Source organism: Cetorhinus maximus, chromosome 3, assembly GCF_964194155.1.
Source record: "Cetorhinus maximus chromosome 3, sCetMax3.hap1.1, whole genome shotgun sequence".
Taxonomy (NCBI): Eukaryota; Metazoa; Chordata; class Chondrichthyes; order Lamniformes; family Cetorhinidae; genus Cetorhinus; species Cetorhinus maximus.
This window is the reverse complement of record NC_135881.1, coordinates 116,578,966-116,601,610: the sequence shown is the minus strand read 5'-3', so window position 1 is coordinate 116,601,610 and position 22,645 is coordinate 116,578,966.

Sequence of the window (22,645 nt, the reverse complement as noted above, 5' to 3'; positions counted from 1 at the left end):
GACTTCTGTTAATCTGAAAAGTTTCCTGAGTCATTAGAAAAATTCCAATAAACCTTCAGCAAGAATTACAATTCACTCATACTACAGTCTAATTTGAGTCAGTGTCGTCTGACTTTTTCCTAAGGTCAATGGTTCTGAGTGGCCAAAAGACCAGAGTGGTTTCAAGTTCCATATCCTGGGTCTGCGCTGTATTAACTGGTATCAGTCAGACAGCAAGGCTGGGTACTAGGAATTCACCTCAGTGCCACTGGGTTGGCGGGGAGAGGGGTAATGCTTCGGCCACTTTTGGACTGGTACGCTGTATCGGATCGGATCGGCTTACTTTCACTTCTGAGCCCCTGGTTCCTGAAGCTTTGGGGAATCTTGGATTGTGGTCTCCTGAGGTGAGGAAGGCATTTGATTAATGTCTTGCTGTCTCTCCAATTTCAGTAACTCCGATGTGGTCGGAAGGTCGGTATCCGCTAACATGGAAGAGGTAGACCTCATCTGATTCGGCTTTGTGTCTAGTTATGAAACCATTTGGTTATTTGCACCCTAGACCACCAGTTCTGGTGGATGGATCAGTGGATGGATCAGTGTGGATGCACTTACTAAGTGGTCAATATTGACAGATCAATGTGGGATTGTACCAGCATCTCCTGTCACCTGAATTTCGACTTTGATCCTCTCTGATGATTTGCTGAGTGATGAAGAGTCATTGTCGCGCTCCAGTACTCATTGATCCAGCTGGCCCTTTCCCCCCTGAGACTGAAGAAGGTTACCATCATCTGTTTGCAAAGGAGTTGGAGTATCGGCCTCAGTAAAGTGTGTCGAAAATTCTACAGTGAAGTACCAGTCGAGGTCATCAGTGCTGCTGGATGGTTTGAGGATTTCCAACTTGGTATACTCAATGACAGTCTGTTTCTTGCCATCTTCTGCTGTTTTGATGAGGTTGAGGGCAACATAGGTTCAGGAGAGAAAATTCCTGATTGCGAATCACATATGGCGTCTCCAGTATCAGCTTGTTCTGGAAGCATGCCTATAACTGGTAATCTGTTCACTCCTAGGCCATATAGTGGGGTCTGCAGCCAGAGGTTAGCTAGGAACGGATCTTTATCATACAGGACTGTCACATTGCTCCTGTGTCTAATTTAAAATGAGTGATGTGCCCATTAATGCATAGATCAGGATTCCAGAAGGTATACCTGGGACCTTTAATCTCACCTAGGCAGCATTGTTGTCTTTTGTCTTGGTGCAACATTTCTGTTTCATTGGCTTTTTGTGTGACGATTCGCTGGTGATCCTCTGCACATTTTCACAAAGAGTCCCAACCTTTTACAGTGTGCTTTCTACCATTCTTGCAGGACACTTTGCGCCTGTGAGGCTTTTTGGCGCCATAGTGCTAGCATGGTTTACCCACCACGGTTACTGAGGCGTTTCAAACCTTCTCCGAATCTCAGGAAAAACTATCAAAGCGATTATTAAGGCTGGTTAGTTACTTTGCTGTCACTAGAGGATCGAATTTAGTAGCTGATTTTTTTTTTCTTTTTTACCACCATGCGGTCGCCACGTGTCTTGGCGCCAACTCTGGACTAGGGCTGTGGCATGCTTCAAGCTGCGCATTTAAAAATGAAATGTATATGCCATCTTGAGTTTTAATTGCATACTCTTTGCCCTGGTGTTTCTTTCTCATTTCATTGTTTAATGAGATCTACCATCATTGGCGTGTACCATGGTTTCTCTTCCTGTCTTAATATGGATCTAATTTGCTGATGGACCTCAGATTGTCCGGCAATCTGAATCGCCTTCTCCAAAGTTAAATCTTCTTTGGATTGAAGCAGGTCATAAAGGATATAATCAATTACTACTATGCAGTCTTTATACCAGCTCTGCCTTAGGATCACCATATTCACAGCATTCAGCCAACTGATACAAATCATTGATTAAGGTGTCAACAGGTTCTCTTCTTTCCAAAATTTTGTTACTCCCTAGGTTAAAGTAACTGTCAAAGGATTTTATGACTTCTTCAAATTTGTCAGATGATTTATTAATGCTTTGTCGGCTGTTACATCGTCAGGAATTGCACCAACTGAGTAAAATAAAGTATTAACTTGCACAGCCTTTGATTTATTATTTAATCCTGATGCAATTCTGTATCTTAAAAACCTCCTCCTCCCTACAGCCCAATTCTGTGTCTGGTCTGGCCTTCCATCTGCCCAAATCATTCTGGAAAAGTAAAATTTGAATCCATAGCTGTTTTCAGCTCTAGAGAGACTTGCCTTAAATTTTTCAAATGATGCTGCATTAATTGAGTTTCCCTGTGCTGATCAGGGTTTTTTGGATAATCTGTCACAGTTACTGAGGTCTTTCAAACCTTCTCCGAATCTCAGGAAAAATTGTCAACGTGATTATTAAGGTCAGTTAGTTTACTGTCACTAGAAGATTGAATTTAGTAATCTACCAGTGCTGCCTGGTTACTGTGCCTTGTTTAGAAGCTTTTTTAAGCCTTTTTGAAAGTTTGCTCACCCTTCCTTGATCGTCACTGGGTTCTTTGACTGCGTTTTGATTGGGATTTTCAATGAACCTCCATGTGCCATAGTAGATTACCTCTTGAGCTGCACAGTTGATTTCTTCTCCGCCTCTCAGCCTCCACATCTGTTATGGAGCTTTTCTGGTTATTTCCAAGGGATGAATTTTTCCTATGGCGTGCAGGCTGTTTGGGAGCAGGCGGGGGTGGGCGCGGAGCCAATCGCCGCCTGCGATCGGCTGCGTGCCGCCATTTTACATGGGCAGGCCAATTAAGGCCCATCCAGTGTAATGTGTGGCCGGTAGCACTCAGCACTACCTGTGTGAGGAAGGGGAGGAGGGAGAGTCAGGGCCTGCGCTCTTTCACGCATGCGCGCAAAAGAGCGCAGAAATCTCCCTGAGGCACGGAGCTGCTTTTCAATAAATAAAGTGAAAATTAATTTAAACATGTCCCCTCGTGTGACAGTGTCACACGAGCTAGGACATGTTTGTGAAGTAAGTAAAATTTATTTATTTTATAAAACCTTCAGGAAACCTCATCCCGCCCGTGGATGAGGTTTCCTGAAAAATGCGAAGGCCACTTGGGCTGTTCGCCTGCCCGCCAACATTAAGGCAGGACAGGCAGCGTTGTTAATGACTTAAATTACTTTTTTAATAGGCCGCTGACAGTTCGGCTGGCATGCCGCCGCCTCTGGCGTGCGCCCGCCAAACAAAATATCGAAATGATGCGCGATGATGTTAGGACGCACACCCGACAGCATTGCGCAACATTTTATGCATCGGCATGTCGGGTCCACCCCCGCATGCTGACTGCAATATTCTACCCCAACTGTTTCACTGAAGTCTTCCATTTTAGCATGGTTTTTTTTCAGGTCAGCCTGTTGATTTTTCAGTTTTTTATTTTCAGAGATTCGGGGTCTTTTGCCGGCTGCTGCAATGTTGTGTGTTGTTGTGGTTACCTAAGGAAGAGGTTCAGAGGCATAGAGTCTGAACAGAAACTATTTATTGTAGAACATAATTATGTACAGATATACAAGCCAAGTAGGCTTCTCCAGTCCAAGCCATGAGCTACTTCCATTCAGACTACTACCAGACTATGACTAGTCATGTAATTCCCTTTGCATCATGATGTGGGCGGTACTGTTTCCCCAGTCACACATTAACCCTTTCAGTCCTGAACACCCTAATACTATACTTTGGTATCCATACCTTACAAAAATCTACTGTTTTAGTCTTGAAAGCTCCAAGTATCCCAAAATCAACTGCCAACTCACCGAAGTTAAAAGTCACCTCCGATAAGTGAAAAATCCTAATTTGTAGAAATGAATCTGACTTGCAAACATGACTTATTCTACCCTACCAATAATTGTTTTGCTTCCAGTGGCCCTGTGAGATTGCACAATGCTATGTGAGAAAACATTAAGTTTGTGAGCAGAAAGTAATTGAAAATCACTACCCTTAGAAGATGAAGGTCAGTCCAGAAAAGAGCAGTTGTAATGCCAAATCTATGATAATGGACAGACAGCTTGGAAAATTTGCACAGGCGAGAGCATAACAATCGTTTGTGAAGCGTTGCCAACAGTCACAAATTCCATGATTTGCAAAGTTTTCTTAATGCTTGAGGGAAAGTTAAACACAGCAATTTATATCTTTAAATTCCAATGTGAGTTGCAAGCATAGGAAAATGAGTGTTAGAAACATTGTTTGTGTATCACATAGCCAGCCTGATTATGACATCTGACTGAGTCATTAAATAAACTGCCAGGATATAAAATATCGATGAGGCTATGATTCAGAGCTCCTAAATCCTGCAGTTCACAATGGGGCAATCACAGGGTCATTACTGGTGGTTCCCAAGGTCTGAATGCTATGCACAGTAGTGGTCAGGAGAAGAAAACAGAGATAAGTCAAAGCCAGGCATTTTAGAGATGGTTAGAGATGTCACCAATTAGTGCCTGGAATGAACCTGACATGAAGAAATTCGTGGCCCCAGTCACCTTCACAGCCACTGGCTGCGCCAAACTTGCCCTGCTTGAGGCTGCAGGTGTGTTTATAAGAGGTGATGAATTTCTGTGACTATCTCCTTTGTAAAATGGAGATAACATACACACACTTTTCCTGGCTTAGGGTGAGGTAAGAGAAATGGTTTCTGGGTGGATGTGGCCTTCTTCCACCTACTGCTCCTCCCCACTGCGCAAACAGCTTGTCCTCTTCTGGGTTTATTCAATCTCCCAGTCATGCTGTAGGTGAATAGAGATAGAAACTACATCACTACATCACCCCTGACTAGTAGCAAGTGGTCTGACCAGAACCCTTAAAATTAAAATAAAGACTTTCTCCATGTGCAGCATCATTCCCTGTCAAATTCACCAACTTTAAACAGCAGTAGAAAACTCACAACACTTTTACAGAGAGAGCCAGTAGAACTCAATCAGTAACTGACTTGAAAGTATTTGATGATCCTTTTTAATAGGGTGGTTTCTACTGCTGAATACAAGTGCAACTGTGTTTGTTTAAGAGGTGGTGATAACTGGAACAGTGATGTCAAAAATTGCAGCGCGTGTTAAATCAGCGTTACACACTGACACGTCACAATTGGCTTACTCTGCATATTTCTAGGCGATGCCCCTACTGTCCACATTAATTACTTCACTAGAATAGCACCCATATGGGTTGTGCAGGAGGTATGTGCATGCGGTGAGGATGCCAATTTACTGCTAAAATAGTACCACTAGTAATAAAAATATGGGTGCTTAGGAGCCAAATTTTGCTGCCTTAAATGTGTGCAGAAGGACCAAATCTTCTATGTGTGAATTATTACACTGGCTCCAGATAACTGATAAAAAGCCAAGCTTTCCAAGAATGTGCCACAGTTGGTGATCAAGACTTCCCTCTGTTTAACAAGCGTGATGATGGGTGCTTTTTAAAATATTTTTGGGAATATGGTGGTATTCTGTAAATGTATGTGTGTGTGTGCGTGTGTGTCCATGAATAATTAAACTTTGGGAGGTTAATAAAGACAGCTTGTCTGTGAGAACTGAGAGATAAAAGGGTAAAGGAGTTAGATTCATGCATTTGTAACGAGAGGTTATGTTGAGCTTGGATTTACAAGTAAATAGGTTGGATTTAAAATTTGCATTATGAGTTAAGTGGGGACTTGGGTTTTTCAGCTGTTGAATTTCAAAGGGGAGTTTAGAAGTGACAAGGAAATTGTACAGCTTACAAAGGTTTTATAGGTAAAAAGGGGAAGGTATATTAAATTTTATTGACCCGAAAGTAGAGACAGAAGAGGAAAACATAACAGATTTTTATACTTGGAGAAGTTGAGTTCAAAGACAATGGAATTTGAGATGAAAGACAAAAAGGATATTTAAGGAAAGACATGTAGCTGTGTTTTGTGGTGGCTTGTGGGGGGAGAACACATTGAAGACAGCTTCTGTGTGCTAGGGTGCTGAAAAGCTGTGAAAGATTTGAATTGAAGAAAGCCATCCAATTTCAAGCCAGAAAAGCCTTTGTTTTCAGAAAGCAGTCTGTTTCTGAACCTTTCTTTTGGATTTCCACATCTGAGTGGAAGTGTTTGAGGAGTTGTGCAGCATACATTCAAAGTGACAACAATTCTTTGCCTTGGGTAATGTTACTGGATTTTTATAGTTAAAATATAGTTGTTGCCTAGAAGGCAGTTTACTTGTGTGTTTTGGCCAAGTAGGTTTTTTGGGGATTGTTCTGTAAGGCTGTTTTAACTGTGTAACTTTAATCTTATGTGCTTAAGTTTTTATTCTTTTTAATAAATCTTTTAATGCTTAAAATCCTAAAGGTATCACTGGAATTTTATGCTTTTGAGGTCAGTAGCTTTTCCTCCTCATTTTCAAAATACAGAGAAAAAGATTTATGATCAGTAAGACAGGTTTCCCTCTGGGATCTGGCTTGCTCAGCAAATAACATCTGCTGTAGTTGTAACACAAGTGTTTAGAAAATCAGTCTTTAAATGTCTGAAGAAGAACACAAGAGGTCATCAGGTAAATTTCCAGCTTTTGTCAACACGTTGGGTGGAATGACAACAGAAACAACAGGAGCAGTCAAGCCTATAGCTCCTTCCTGCACAACGTAGATTCCCACCATCCCCCAACACAAATTACAAGCTGAGGTTAATACTGGACAGTCTTTCCATCTCCATCCCATATAAATTATGGTGGGAAGGCAGAGCCCAGAAATCTACCCCACTTCCCTGATTTCTGCCCATGCCACAGGTATTGCCCCCACCCCATCCCCCAGGGGCTGCCAGGGAAGAAGTGGTGGTATTTTCTGGGCAGTAGTCAAAAGGCTCATGGTGGGCATCTCAATATGATTTGAGCCCTTTGCCCTTTAACCTAGCCCCCTCCCCACGTCTTTGGATGCTGTAGCAGTATTTTCCCTGCAGTATTGCTGAAATGTCTCTCTGTAGTTGCAGCAGCTTCCTGCTTGGATCCCACCAGGGGCTGGCCATGCATCCATAATGACCCCAATTCAGGAAAATGGGTTAAGATAACAACAAGTTCAGAGTGTGGTCAGAGGCCCCACCATAACCCTCCTATCTCGAGCAAAGGAAAATCCAGGAGGCTTTATTTATGGAAGGTGAAAAAATATGTAACCTAGGAAAAAATCCATTCCTGCATCATTCCAAAATTAAATGGAAGGTAATATGAAGATTTATTTAGGTTTTTTTTAGTTGTTCAGTAAATAGATATGGTAGCTTGTAGTGGGAGGTGGTGACAAGTGGCATTGTCGCTAAACTAGTAATCCAGAGACCCAGGGTAATGCTTTGGGGACCCAAGTTCAAATCCCACCACAGTGGATTCAGTAAAAACCTGGAGTTAAAGTCTGATGATGACCACAAAACCCATCTGGTTCACTACTGTCCTTACCTGGTCTGGCCTCCATGTGACTCCAGACCCACAGCAAGGTGGTTGACTGTTAAATGCTCTCTGAGCAAGGGCAATTAGGGATGGGCAACATTTCACACTGTATCCTGCCACATTATTTATGCATTCCTGGAAAATAGGCTGTTTCGATGGCGGGTGGGCTGTCATTTGCCCGTCCACCATCATCATGCTGGGCGTCATATTTAAAGTCCAGTTGCGTGCACACATCTCAGTGCTTCCAGACCACAATTACTGCAGGGAAGATGTCCACGAAAGATAAGATTGCAGCCCCCACTGGAATGCCTTTTGGATACGGTGGAGGCCCGCTGCAATGTCAACCACTCTGGCCAAGAATGGGCAGCGACGTTACCAACTAGGCTTGGGAGGCGGTGGTCAGCGCCAATACCTTGCAAAAGAGGTCAGCCATCCAGTGCCACTACAGGATGAATGGTCTCATCCTTTCCACCAGGCTAACTCACTCTTCTCATCACTCTCAACTCACACACTAACAAACCCATCACACATTCACAGGGATCTCACACCTCAAGGGACAACACCACTAATTCTCACACACACCCCCACATCTCCATCAGGCTCATACCCTCTCGAGCTCGGATCCTCATCTTGTCTATGACACTGCTCACCACACAAGCATTCCATGCAGTGCCATGCTCACACTCTCTCCATCTGTTTTCATGCAGGAGAAGCCTGCTCACATCAGCAGGAAGAGGTCCCAGATCGGGGGTGGAGCGGCCCACATTAGGCCCCTCACTCACTTTGAGGAGCGTGCCATCACGCTGACTGATGAGGATGTGGATCCTACTGCAGCAACGGTGAGGTTGGCGGCGAACGCCCACCTGAGGATCCTGCCTTAACGTAACTGTGAGTGCTCTCTCTCCTGCTTTTGACTCTGCTGCCATGCACTAACCATCTCTAAGATAAAGGCAAAGGACTAATTTTCCTGTCCTTACGCCCTCACCTCAATGAATTCCGGGCTCGGCACAATGCTGAACTCTTCTTCCGCCGCCTTTGTCTCCGTGCTCACTTCTTTGGGCAGGAGCCGTCCCCCAGTTCAACGGATCCTTTCACCTGTCTCCAGCATTCTCCCTTCACCTGGACCCCTCCCTCTGGCCTCTTACTTGCCCTTGATCTTTTCTTTGAGAACTGTCAACGTGGCATTGGCCATCTCAATTTCTCAGCTCCTCTCTCCCACTCTAACCTGTCTCCTTCTGAACTTGCTGCACTCCATTCTCTCAGGTCCAACCCTGACTTTGTTATCAAACCTGCCGACAAGGGTGGTGCTGACTTCTACCTCACAAAGGCTGAGCGCCAACTCTCAGACATTTCCTCCTACCACCCCCTGGACCATGACCCCACCACCGAACATCAAGCCATTGTTTCCAGGACTGTCACTGACCTCATCTCCTCTGGAGATCTTCCCTCCACAGCTTCCAATCTCATAGTCTCCAAACCTTGGACAGCCTGTTTCTATCTCCTCCCCAAAATCCACAAACAGGACTGTCCCAGTAGACCAATCATGTCAGCCTGTTCCTGGCCCACGGAACTCATTTCTTCCTAACTTGAATCCGTTCTATCTCCCATTGTCCAGTCTCTTCCCACCTATATCCACAATTCCTCTGATGCCCGACATCATATCAGCAATTTCCAATTCCCTGGCTCTAACTGCCTCCTCTTCACCATGGATGTCCAATCCCTCTACACCTCCATCCTCCACCAAGATGGTCTGAGGGCTCTCCCCTTCTTCCTTGAACAGGGGCCTGAACAATCCCCCTCCACCACCACTCTCCTCCATCTGGCTGAACTTGTTCTCTCACTGAACAATTTCTCCTTAAACGTGTCTCACTTCCTCCTAATAAAAGGTGTGGCTATGGGTACCCGCATGGGCCCCAGTTATGCCTGTCTCTTTATGGGGTAAGTGGAACATTCCTTGTTCCAATCCTACTCAAGCCCCCTCCTGCAACTCTTTTTTTGGTACATCGATGACTGCTTCGGTGCCGCTTCATGCTCTTGTCTGGACTTGGAAAAATTTATCAATTTTGCTTCCAATTTCGATCCCTCCATCATTTTCACATGCTCCATCTCCGACACTTCCCTTCCCCTCCTTGACCTCTCTGTCACAATTTCTGGTGATAGATTGTCCACCAATATTCACTACAAGCCCACCGACTCCCACAGCTACCTCGACTACAGCTCCTCACACTCTGCTTCCTGTAAGGACTCCATCCCATTCCCTCAGTTCCTTCGCTTCCATCGCATCTGTTCTGATGATACCGCTTTCCAAAACAGTGCTTCTGACATGTCTTCCTTTTTCCTTAACCGAGGTTTCCCACCCACGGTGGTTGACAGGGCCCTCAACCGTGTCCAACCCATCTCCCACGCCTCTGCCCTCAGACCTTCCTCTCCCTCCCAGAACCATGATAGGGTCCCCTTTGTCCTCACTTTTCACCCCACCAGCCTCCACATTAAAAGGATCATCCTCTACCATTTCCGCCAACTCCAGCATGATGCCGCCCCCAAACACATCTTCCCTTCACCCCCCACTCCTTGTCAGCATTCCATAGGGACACCCTGGTCCACTCCTCCATCACCCCCAACACCTCAACCCCCTCCCACGGCACCTTCCCATCCAATCGTGCAACACCTGCCACTTTACTTCCTCCCTCCTCACCATCCAAGGTCCAAACACTCCTTTCAAGTAAAGCAGCGCTTCACTTGCACTTCCCTCAATTTGGTCTGCTGCATTCACTGCTCCCAGTGAGGTCTCCTCTACATTGGAGAGACCAAATTCAGACTGGGTGACCACTTTGTGGAACACCTTCAGTCTGTCTGCAAGCATGACCCAAACCTTCCTGTCGCTTGCCATTTCAACACACCACCCTGCTCCCATGCCCACATGTCCGTCCTTGGCCAGATACAATGTTCCAGTGAAGCTCAACGCAAACTGGAGGAACAGCACCTCATCTTCCGATTAGGCACTTTACAGCCTTCTGGACTTAACATTGAGTTCAACAACTTCAGACCATAAACTCTCTCCTCTATCCCCACCCCTTTTAGACCTCCCCCTTTTTTCTATATTCATTTTCATTTTTTCATTTTTATTTATTTATTTTTTCCCCACTTACATTCATTATCATTGTTTTTGAAATTTATTTCCATTTTTATTCATTGTTTATCCCCAGCTTTTAGCCGTTTCAATCTTTATTCCCACCAATGTCCCCTCCCCACCACACCACCCCACCCCCACTAGGGCCATCTGTCATTTACCAAAGTGCTTACCCGGGTCCGGCCATTATCATACTCTGCTTTCCACTCTTAATGTCACCATTAGCGCCTCATTTAGCCAGTACCACTACTATTAACAACCCTTTGACCTTTTGTTTATGACATCTTTCACAATCTCTCCTTTGCTTCCACCTATCTTTGGGCCTTCTATCCAGCTTCACCCATTCCACCCCCTTAAACAGCATATATTTTGCCACATTTCCACCTCCCTTTAGCTCTGAAGAAGAGTCATATGGACTTGAAACATTAACGCTATCTTTCTTTCCACAGACACTGTCAGACCTGCTGAGTTTTTCCATCTTTTTTTTTGTGACTAATCATCTCTAATTTGGTTCACAAGGAGCTCTGCCAAGCGACCAACACCCTCAGCCAGCCAATTGCTCAGTCCATCACGTCCTCATCTGCAGCCAAGAGGATTCTTCCTCCAGTGAAGAGGTGGAAATAAGCAGCCCAGAAGATTCGTCACTGTCGAGGGAGCAGCCAGCCCACGAGTGATTCTGGAGGGAAACGTTTGTGTGTGGCAGGGCCTTTTGGAGTCTCATGCAAGCACTTTCCCATGCACACGGATCCTTCATGTTTCACACTCATCTAAATGTCCTGAGCATTTTGAATGCTGGCTGCTGGGGTTCGCTTTTAGTTATCCACCTGATCTGACCTTCATCACCACCAACCCAATGATCATACTTCCACGCAGCACCTGATCTCGCCCACCACGACTCTCATTTCACTTTTGATTTGGACAGCATGGTGCTAATTCGGATTTACTTTTGCTCCCCCACCCTTTACCCTTGCCCAATCACCCATTTCCTTTACCCCACCACAGTTGATCCCACCCCCCCACCCCACCAGTATCACCTTCCACCTCCCCTCTGTTACCTACTAGCCGCAACCCTTTTCCTTTGGGGATGTCCAGGTGAATGTGCATGTTCCCTTCCGCCCCAAAAATTCCATCCCCATCCACATTCGCCTCCCTGGCCACCTCCTTCCCACCCCTAGGGTCTGTGCCTGCCTCCGGGTCCCCACCAACCACATTCACCGTCCTTTTAACACTACCGTCAAATCCTCACCCACCCCACCCTACCGCCTCATTCTGCCCTTGGTCATTCTCAACCTTCCTCCATACCACACCCACCCTCAGTTCGCTCCCCACAAGGCAGACATGGGGAGGTTGTGGGGGAGGGAGAATGGGGGGAGGAAAAATTAACGGGGAGAAGACTGCATCTGACCCCTGCCGTGCACATTCACCTGCACATCCCCTCCTTCTCAGCCCTTCACCCTCCAGAACCCCTTCCCCCCAAGAACCCCTTCCCCCAGGAACCCCTTCCCCCCAGTCCTCCCACACCCCAGGACTACCCACCACCCCCCCGCTTAGTCCCTCCCCTTCATGACTCCTTCGTCCACCCTTACCTCTTCAGCCACCCTTAGTCCCTCTCTCCTCCTGACTCCTTCCTCCAGCCTTATCTCTTCCTCCAGCCTTACTCCTACCCCCTTCCTGACTCCTTCCTCCACCCTTACTTCTTCCTCAACCCTTACTCCCTGCCCTTCCTCCCCATGGACGCCCTCCCTCTCTGCACCCCTTCCTCCCCTGGAACCCCTTCCCCTCTTTGCACTCCTTCCCACCCAGAACCCCTTCCCCCGTCTGCACCCCTTACTCCCCCTGGACACCCTCCCCACTCTGCACTCCTTCCATTGCACCTTCCGCCCCCACCCCTTACACCTATCTCACCGATTGCAGTCTTCTCCCCGTTACTTCTTCCTCCCCCCATTCTCCCTCCCCCACAACCTCCCCATCCTGACGTTTTCATTCCCCCCTCCAAACCTCACCCCACCCAACAACTTCATTCCCCTCCCCCCAACCTCACCCCATCATAACACCTCTTTCTCTCCCAGTCGATCCTACCTTTTCCCCTCCCACCCCCTTGACCATCACCCATTGTGAGCATCAATGGTGACTAAATAACTTCCATGGAAAATCCCAGCCACTGTCTTGTTCAATCGAAGCTGTAATTGAAGAGCCAGGACTAATATCATTCAAATACAATTTAACTCCTAGATGATTGCTCTAAATCTGCCAATAATCTGTTGTGTGGGCCTCTAGGAAATGCCATAGGCAATCCATATAGCTCAAATTCATAGATAACCCCCTACTTACCATGCTAGTGACCTCCTCAAAAGTTCAGCTAGCTTAGGGGAGACAGTGACATAGTGGTCATGTCACTAGACTAGTAATCTAGAGATCCAGGCTGATGTCCTGGGGACAGGTTTAAATCCCACTGTGGCAGCTGGTGGAATTTAAATTTGGTTAATAAATTCTGGTTTACTAATGCCCTTTAGGGAAGGAAATCTGCTGTCCTTACCTGGTCTGGCTATGTGTAACTCCAGACCCACAGCAATGTGGTTGACTCTTAACTGTGCTTTGAAATGGCCTAGCAAGCAACTCTGTTCAAGGGCAATTAGGGATGGGCAGCAAATTCTGGCCTTGCCAGTGATGTGTACATTCCATTAAAGAACTTTTAAAAAGTCAGGTATGTCCTACCCATCACAAAGTCCAGCTGACTCTCTCCTCTGACCAATTGATAATATTGTTTAGTCATGTAGGACTGAATTTTCCAAGCAAGTCTGAAGTCCTGCCACTGAGGCTGAAAGCAGGAGCTGACTGCATTTTGGTGGGCAGCAGGATCCTGAGTTAAGGTTGACCCTTGGTCAGCAGCTAATTAATAGTTGAGGATGGTAGCCAGTAGCCTTTAACTGTCAGGCTAATTAGCAGGATGTCAGCTCTGCAGCTTTGGCACAGAGGCAACTGTTGCCATGGGGGCGGGGCCCATAAGGATGACAGCCCAGGAGGCTGCCAGAGTTTACCTGGCAGTGTGCTCACATAGCGGTGGGCCCTCCTGATGCAGGCAAAATGCCCACATTTGTGGGAAGTTGCCCATAATTGGACCCTTAAGTGGCTCAATTAGCTGCCTGGTGAGCGGCTGGGCTGCTGAGGAACCCACCACTGGCAACGTGCCATGGCAGGAAGAAGATATTAAGTTCCCCTCCTGATGCCTTTCTCCGCCATATTGCCAGCCCTCCCACCTCCCAACCCAACCTCAGTGGGCTGGGAAAATTCAGCTCATTGTCTCTGATGTTTAATTACAATGACCTCTCTATGATTGATGCTAAACTGACTGGCCTATAGTAAACTTGAGGACAAAATTGGATAGCCCACAAAATTGGACCCAGGGATCATGATGCCAAGTACTCCACTTCCGAGTGAAATAATTAAGGCAGGACACAAACGTTTTACTGCCTGCTCATTTCTATGATTGTGATGTGCAGTTCAGTGTTGAACATGCTGCTGAGTGGATGTATGCCTCAGCAGGGGGCCCAAGTTCATGTAAGGCGAGCACCACTTAAAACTAACTTGCACTACTTAAAATCAACCTGCACTACTCAAAGAGGAGTTGCCTCCTGAATGTGGAAGGGGCTTGACCTGTTTGGACAATGTTTGGAGGCCTTGCGGAAGGCCCAAAAATGATGAAACAGAGAAGCATGTGTTTGCTTTTACTGTGTTAGAGTCGCTGGTGCAGGAGGTGGACCAGAGAAAAGAGAGTATAGTATTCAGGTGTTCGGAATGTAAGGGTTAATGTGAGACTGGGGAAACAGTATCACCCACCTTAAGATGTATTATTATGAGCCACAATGGAGTAATAGAGTGTAGTGGTAAGTCTCGTGGAAGTCGGCATGAAGATAGCACCTCGTCAGAACTATATCTAGCTATATATAGTTATGTGTTATTAATAAACAGTTATTTTTCAAACCTACAATCCTCTGGACCTCTTCATGAGACAACATACAAACTTACAACAGCAGGTGAAGGACCCCAAAACCCTTAAGAATGAAGAAGTGAAGAAACTGCAGTCTGACCCGAGAGAAGTGCGCCTAACTTGAAGACCTCGAATACACAGTTAGAGATCGCCTAAGAAGCTCCGTTACAGGTGTGGAGGCTGAAGTACAGAAGAGAAATACACTGTGCAGCATAGAAGGACTCCACCAGAGCACGTAGATGTCCGTTGTGAGACCCGATTGAAAGCAGAGTCAAAGGACCTAGCCAGAGCGCATAAAGGCGAGCAAACTGCAAGAAAAGGCTGAAATAAGGTTTTAAATTGGCGCAACAATCAGGCAGCACTGACAGGCCGATTGTTTTAATGAATGTGGTTTGAAGAACACTGTAACCCAGATCCAGAATTGGCGCCATAACACATGGCATCCACGCACCAATGAAAAAAATTTTTTTAAAGAGAAGTCAGAACAAAAAAATCAGCTTCAATTTGACCCTCCAAGCTCAGGAAAGCATCTAGCTGGCCAAAACAATTAGTTCAAAAATTCTCTGCAGAATTTGCTGAAGTTTGAAATGGCTTCAAATTCGTAACAGGAGCCCACCAAATCCTGACAAGCACGGGGAAAGAAAAAGAAAAATGATCACTACAGTGCTATTTTTTTAAAAGAAATAAAAAGGCTGCACTTCCCTGTGCTGCAAACAGCCATGGATGCTAAATCAACACTGCCAGACCAATTAAGGCAGATGGAAGGGCTAGACTAGACACAAAATTGGGAACTATGGAGAAGAAGGTTTTTAAGATATACGATAGCATCAGGTTTGAATAAGAATGCAGAGGCCAGGATTTTACAGCTCCGCCACAGCGTGTCTCCCCCCTCGGGCAGATGCGGCGAGCCATTTAAATCCCCATTTAGTTCGGCAGGACCGTAATATCCCGCTGGGCAGGAGGAGCTATAAAATCCTGGCCAGAGACTGAACAAGTGAATACACTATTATATTCAGTAGGTCCAATAGTCAACAACATAATTGCCAGACAAGGAATAAACAAACCTTCTGATAACTTTGAAGAGGTCATGAAGTCCTTTGACACCTACTTTTACCTAAGAAGCAATAAAATTTTGAAGCAAGTAAAATTTAACAAGAGAGTTCAAAAGCCTGGGGAACCCATAGACTCTTTCATAATTGAGCTGTACAGATTGGCTAAAGGCTGTAACTTTGGTGATCTTGAATCAGCGCTCATAAGAGACCAGATAGTAGCGGGAGTGGCCGATGATATTCTTTTAGACGTACTCCAATCTAAAGAAGATCTGACTTTGGAAAAAGCCATTCAAACCATCAGACAATTGGGAGTCCGCCAGCAAACTCAATCCATTTTGTGTGGTGAAGTTAAACCGTGATATGGAGCAACCTCAACAGTCCAGCTCATAAAGCAACAAAAGGGCGAGGGGGCTAAAGGGCAAGGAAAGCAATACCCAAGCAAAATGCAAGATAATGGCAGACCATGTCTGTGTTTTGGCACCATAAGACCTCACAGGTACGGCAGTGTCCAGCAATCTCTGTGCAGTACTTTCACTGCAAGCACCTGGGACACTTAGGAAAAATGTATAAGTTCCAAAGCCACTAGACGTGGAGGATTCCAAATGAATCCATGAGTTATAGAGACATGGTGGTGTATTGGTAATCTCACTGGACCAGTTATTCCAGAGGCCAAGGCTAATGCTAGAGGACATTGGTGCAAATCCCACCATGGCAGCTGGTGGAATTTGAGTTCAGTTAATAAAATCTGGAATAACAAAGCTAGTCCCAGTAACGGTGACCATGAAACTATCATTGATTGCCGTAAAAACCCATCTGTTTCACTAATACCCTTTAGAGAAGGAAATCTGCTAACCTTACCTGGTCTGGCCTACATGTGACTTAAGAACCACAGCAATGTGGTTGACTCTTAACTGCCCTCTGAAATGGCCTAGCAAGCCACTCAGTTCAAGGGCAATTATGGATGGGCAACAAATGTTGGCCTTACTTGCGACACCCACATCCCATGAAAGAATAAAAAAATCAAATTAGTTAGATGTGCCACACCAAAGAAGTCCAACAATGATTCTTGGGAGAAACTAAGGATCCAGATTCACATTTTGAAAAGCTGATGTATCTTTAAATGGTTACCTCACAAATTTCAAGTTAGACACAGGAGCCAGTGTGATTGTCCTGTCTGATCAGGAACTGTGGCTAAAAGACCTTTAGCTACAGATGACTTACACACCACTGTATGGTCCTGGAGGAATCCAACTACTGGTCATAGACATGATTCAAGAATCGCTCTGGTATGGCAACAAGCAAACAATTGAAATTCTGTATGTCATCCGCAACCAACTCCTTTCTCTCCTGAGCAGAGGGACCTGTGTTGCCCTCAACCTCCTCAAAATGGCAGAAGACATCAAAACAACCACTGTAGTCAACTATACTGAATTGGAGGCTCCCGAGCGGTTCACCAGCGTTGATGATCTCAACTGGGACTTCAGTTCGGAATTGTCATCACTCATTGCAGAGGCAGTTAGTCCTGCTCCTTTGCAGATGGCAGAAAATACTCTTTTTTGGTCAGACTAGCCAAATCTCCAGATGAGCACCAACACACTTAAAATAGAAGATACAGAGGAGAAGGAGCAGCAGTGGAAAGTTGAGTCCGAAGTTAAGAGTCAAGCAGTTTCTGTCACAGAACTAGGAAAAACTACAGCAACGAAGCTGAAGCTTCAAGTCCACATGCACAACATGAAGTCGATCCTGGAGCAGGGGAGAAGCGACCACCAATTCACCAAGACAAAACTTGGGGAGACACAAGTGCAAATGAAGGAACAGAATGCAGCAATAGAGGCCAAACTGCAGGCTGAGCTCAAGGGTGAGGAACATACAAACATAAGGGAGGTGAACCTTTAACTTCCAGGAAGAATACAGTGGACCCCATCAAAAAGCAAACCCCAGTCCACTCTATGAATGGACGGAACAAACATTCCCTCTGGAAGGAGAGGGATAAGCCCACAGTATCCAACCAAAGAAGACAGGTTATTAACAAAGAAAAACACAACACTAAGGAGCGCAAGAAGTGAATCAAACGTTTCTTTCCTATTTCCCCACATGCCCTCTGAGCACACCTTGTCCATGAGACCCACCTCCTGCAGCCTCATGATGGCAAGGTTATGGCAGATCAGCAGACCACCACGAACCAGGAGATCCAGTTCGGTGAGTACTGGAGAGATCCCCCAAAGCAATCAGGAGAGGAGAACCATTACCTCAACACATTGATGGTCTGTTCGATGACATTCTTTGTCGCACTATGACCCTCACTGGATAAGTGCTGACCATGTGTGGTGGGGTTGCGGAGCAGAGTCATCAACCATGTTTACAGCCTTGTCACTGAGCAACCATCCTTTTGTTCAATGTGTGGGCTTAAAGATTGCTGGAACAGTGCCCAAAGCAGGATAAAGACATCACTATTAGTACCAGGTTAGCAAGCACTTACCAGCATGATATTCTGCGCATGGTTGGCCACCAACTGCATATTGAGTGAGTGCTATCTTTTGCAGTTTCAATACAGTTCCCCATTGAGATGTGCTGCCTGAAAAACCAAGCGCATGCAGTCGATGGCCTGCTCCACCGTGGGGAAGCCTGTTATCCTGGCACTTCTCCTCCTGTTTTTCTCTATTCAGAGAAGACAAAGATGTCACTTCTCCTGCCTTGCAGAGTTGCTGTAACTTCCCAGATGCGGTGATGGATGGTGAATTGTGAGATGTTTGTTTGTAATGTTGCCTGTTCCAGTCTGTAAGGACCCGCTGGCAAAAATAATTAGGGTCATGGTCACCTTGACTGCCACGCTGCTCTGAGGCTGCAGGTCTGGTTCCAAGAGGGGTCACAATTTTGTGACCACCTCCTTGGTGATGCGCAACCACTGAACATGCTGCTCCTGGCTTAGTTACGATTAGGAAAAGTACTGCCTGGACTGCCCTAGGTGGGTAAATCCTCCAACTGAGAGCCTTCCTCCTCCACGCTCTCTGAGCATCTTGCCTTCTCTGTTGCCTCTGCTCCATCTCCCTCTGAAGCTGCAGCCAATGGAGAACTGCTACTATAACCCTTTGAACCGGAGTAAGTGGTATACTCAATGGCATCTCAGAAGCAGACAATACCTTCCTAAGATCCCACATCAGTTCCTGCTGGTTTAACACTTTACAACACCTCCAATAACTCAGTGCTTTCACTTAGTCTGTAGAGCAAGTAGATAGTAAAAAGCAACGAACCTGCAAGTTGGATGTTGATGCCTTTAGAAGACATTGGTTGAGGGTTTCTTATGCAACTAAATGCATATTCAGCTGTGTGTTTCAGAGTGGTCATTAATTGGAGCAGCAAGGTCGAAAATGGCAGGTCAGACGTCATATCAGAATTAGAAATTTACTGACATTATCATCTTCCCATTCTACATAATTCAGGCATACACATGTAATGCCCATGCTAATGTTCTCAGCAACATGGCTTTCTGTCCCTGCCACATCGCAAGCACTAACACCATTTTCCACCTCAACCAGCACCTGTATCGCCAAAACTACCAGTTCAGGGAGCTGAATTGTGCGGTGCTGGATATTTTTCTCCCTCACAATTTAAATAATTCCACTGGAGTTGGGTTGGGAACTTGAACAGAACATCCTGCCCAAAATCTCTTAGCACGATCTGCATACTAGAATTAGGTAAGATTTGCAAATTGTTTCAAAGGTGGGGTGACCTACATTGCCCTGAAGTTTAGGAATACTGACAAGGATAGCAGGTGCAAGGGAACACTCTTCACGTTCTCCTCCAAGTTGCAAACCATCCTGACTTGGGACACATACCGAAATCCCTTCCTTATCGTTTGATCAAAATCTTGGAGCTCCCTACCTAATAGCACTGTGAGGGCAGTTTCATCATATGCACACGGATCAAAGAAGAAGACCCACAGCCACCTTCTTCAGGGTAACCTGACATGGGCAATAAATATAAGGAGTCACTCCTTATATCCTAAAAATGAAAAATAAAAGCTGCTAAACTTTAATAAAAACATGAGTAGGCCATTCAGCCCTTTGAGCCTGCTCTGCCATTCAATAAGATCATGGCTGATCTGATCATAGACTCAACTCCACTTTCTTGCCTACCCCTCATAAGCCTTGACCCTTTTGTAGATCAATAAAGCTAAGCCTTGAATATATTCAACAACCTAGCCTCCATGGCTCTCTGTGGAAGAGAATTCCAAAGATTAACAACACTGAGAAAAAATTGCTTCTCATCTCTGCCTTAAATGGGAAACGCCTTTTTCTGAAACTGTGCCCCCTAGTTCTAGAGCCCCCAAGAGGGGAAACATCCTTTCAGTATCTACCCTGTCAAGCCCTCTTAGCATCTTACATGTGTCAATAAGATCACCTCTCATTCTTCTAAACTCTAATGAGTATAGGCCCAACCTGCTCAACCTTTCCTCATAAGAGGAGAAATATATTGATATTCTGCATTAGGATCTCCTCAAAGATATGAGACAGGTGCTACCCCGAAGCCCATGCAAACATGTTACAGAAAACTGAAATTATCTCTGTGCAACAACATTCCCAAAACAACATGCAGAATGTTTGCTGATTTTACAATAATGCAGTGAGCCAATTGAACGGAAAGCACTTTAGAAATGTTTGGGAAAATGTTGGCATGTCTATTGAAATGTTTCCAAGAAAAACATCCATGTGTCAAATCTGTGAAGCGAAGGTCAAAGATGATTTAGCTCCTTTGCTAGACAGCGTAAATGATTATCAGTACCATGTTTGTCAAAGTACACCGATTGGCTTCGGCTTCAGGGGTTGAAATGAATTTTTTAAGTACGCATAAATGCTATAGTCAAATACAATTTTTGTACATCACTCATAAAACTTTGCTTTATTAACCATAACTTATACAATAATTTCTGGCTGTATCAGAGCCTGAATATAAACTTTCCCTTATGCGACAACAAATCGAAAATTAATTTACACATTCAAGAAGCTTGTGCTCTAATTTAACCAAGTTTATTGCCTAAAGTTAAGTGCGTCAGGCTGTAAAACTTGGTTAACAGCCACTTTGCTCTCTGGCATGACTGTCTTTATAAACACTGATTATTTATTTGCATAAAATCTCTTTGGTTATTGTAAGTGATACTGTATGATTAGTGCATGGCCTTTAGTCTAACAGAAAACTCTTCTTTCCCATCTAGAATCTGGGTGAATATGCTGCAGGATGACTGCGCAATCTACATCATGGAGTTATCAATTATATTCCTTCATTACTTTAAGATAAAACAGCTAAATGAACCGTCACATGCACACATTTAAACAACATATGGCCGAATTTTATGGCCCTGTCGTCGTTGGGGGGTGGTGGAGGTGGGGGTGTGGGTGCGGTGGGGTCATAAAATGTGTTGTGCCTTTCAGAAGTCCATTGACTCCAGCAGGACAGTAGAATCCCACCGGTGTCAACATCTGCCCATAGTCTTTCAGGTAAGATGAGGGTTTCCTTTTTTTAATAGGGATATCATGAGCACCTGACACATGATCCTTCTGTGTAACTTGCTTGATATCAGATAGAGTGACTGTCCTGGATGTAGAAAGCTGATCCAAAAAAAATTATCCATTCTTCATCTCTCTCGGAATAGTTCACTTGCAGAACTGTGTGAATCTGGGTGTTTTTTTTTATTTGTTCATGGGATATGGATGTCACTGACTAGGCCAGTACCTATTGCCCATTCCTAATTGCCCTTGTTCAGAGGGCAGTTAAGAGTCAACCACATTGCTGTGGGTCTGGAGTCACGTGTAAGCCAGACCAGGTAAGGACAGCAGATTTCCTTCCCTAAAGCGCATCAGTGAACCAGATGGGTTTTTGCAACAATCGGTAATGGTTTCATGATCATCATCAGACTTTTAATTCCAGATTTTTATTGAATTCAAATTTCACCATCTGCCATGGTGGAATTCAAACTCGGGTCCCCAGAGCATTTCCCTGCATCTCTGGAATACTAGTTAAGTGACAATACCACTATGCCACCGCCGTTATAGGATTATCAAAGTCAAGGCAATAATTAAGGCTTGTGAACAGTAAAAACTGTAAATTATTGTCCATACAAGTCTAGGGAGAATCCCCATACAAGCCATATAATTGTCAGTAAGTCATGTTTAGGCTGGCTGTGGTATTGCTATGTGGAAATGACTGGCATGAATGATCAGCATTTGCAATAAAAACTTCCAAATAGAGTAATGGAAGCATAACTCCTGGAATTATTTCAGATACAATGAGATTATTTCAGATACATGCTTCAATGAGAGAATGTTTGCAGACAGGGTGAGAGAGAACTGCTGAAACCCCTGTTCCCTTCCCAACTGTAAGCTTTTAAGAGGTAGATGCATGTATGTGTTTTTAACCCCTAAGTGTGTGGACAACTTGAATAATCAGCAACGAGCTTTTCATGGGTTTAAGTAAAGAAAGAGGATTGTTTAATTACCCTGAAATTTAACACTCCAGCACTCACTCACACAGCCACACATACAAACACACTCAAGGAAAGTACAGTTGAAGAGAACGGTGCACTTTTATAGGTTGTAGGCAAAACAAATAGTTCATAATTCATGTGATTGTCTTGTTCTGGAAAACATGTGTTGCAGGGCTGATGAAGACATCTTCACTCCTGAGGGGTGGTTTAGATGAATTCAACAGCAAAAGTCATATCCAAAATCATTTCAGGATTCTCTCAAAGGGATGGATTTTCTAAAGGCCACAAGGTTAGTTGCTTGTTGTCTCATTACCAGGAGGTCAGTTTGCTGTATTGGTAGACCTGAAAAGAAACAGGCTTGGAGACCAGCCTTCAGTTCTTTTAAGGCATAACTGTTACTTTTATGCTGTTGCTGTGTCTTTATGCAGTCAGCATTTTAAGATTATAAAGGGACAAACATGGCTGCCTTACCATGTGCTTCCTCACAATTGCAGTTTCTTTTCCAAATATGGTAGCAATTTATTAGTGACATTCTGGTTTATTGTTTCAAGGTATTCAGCCTGAGGGGGTTAAGACCTTCTCTGTTTCAACTGACAT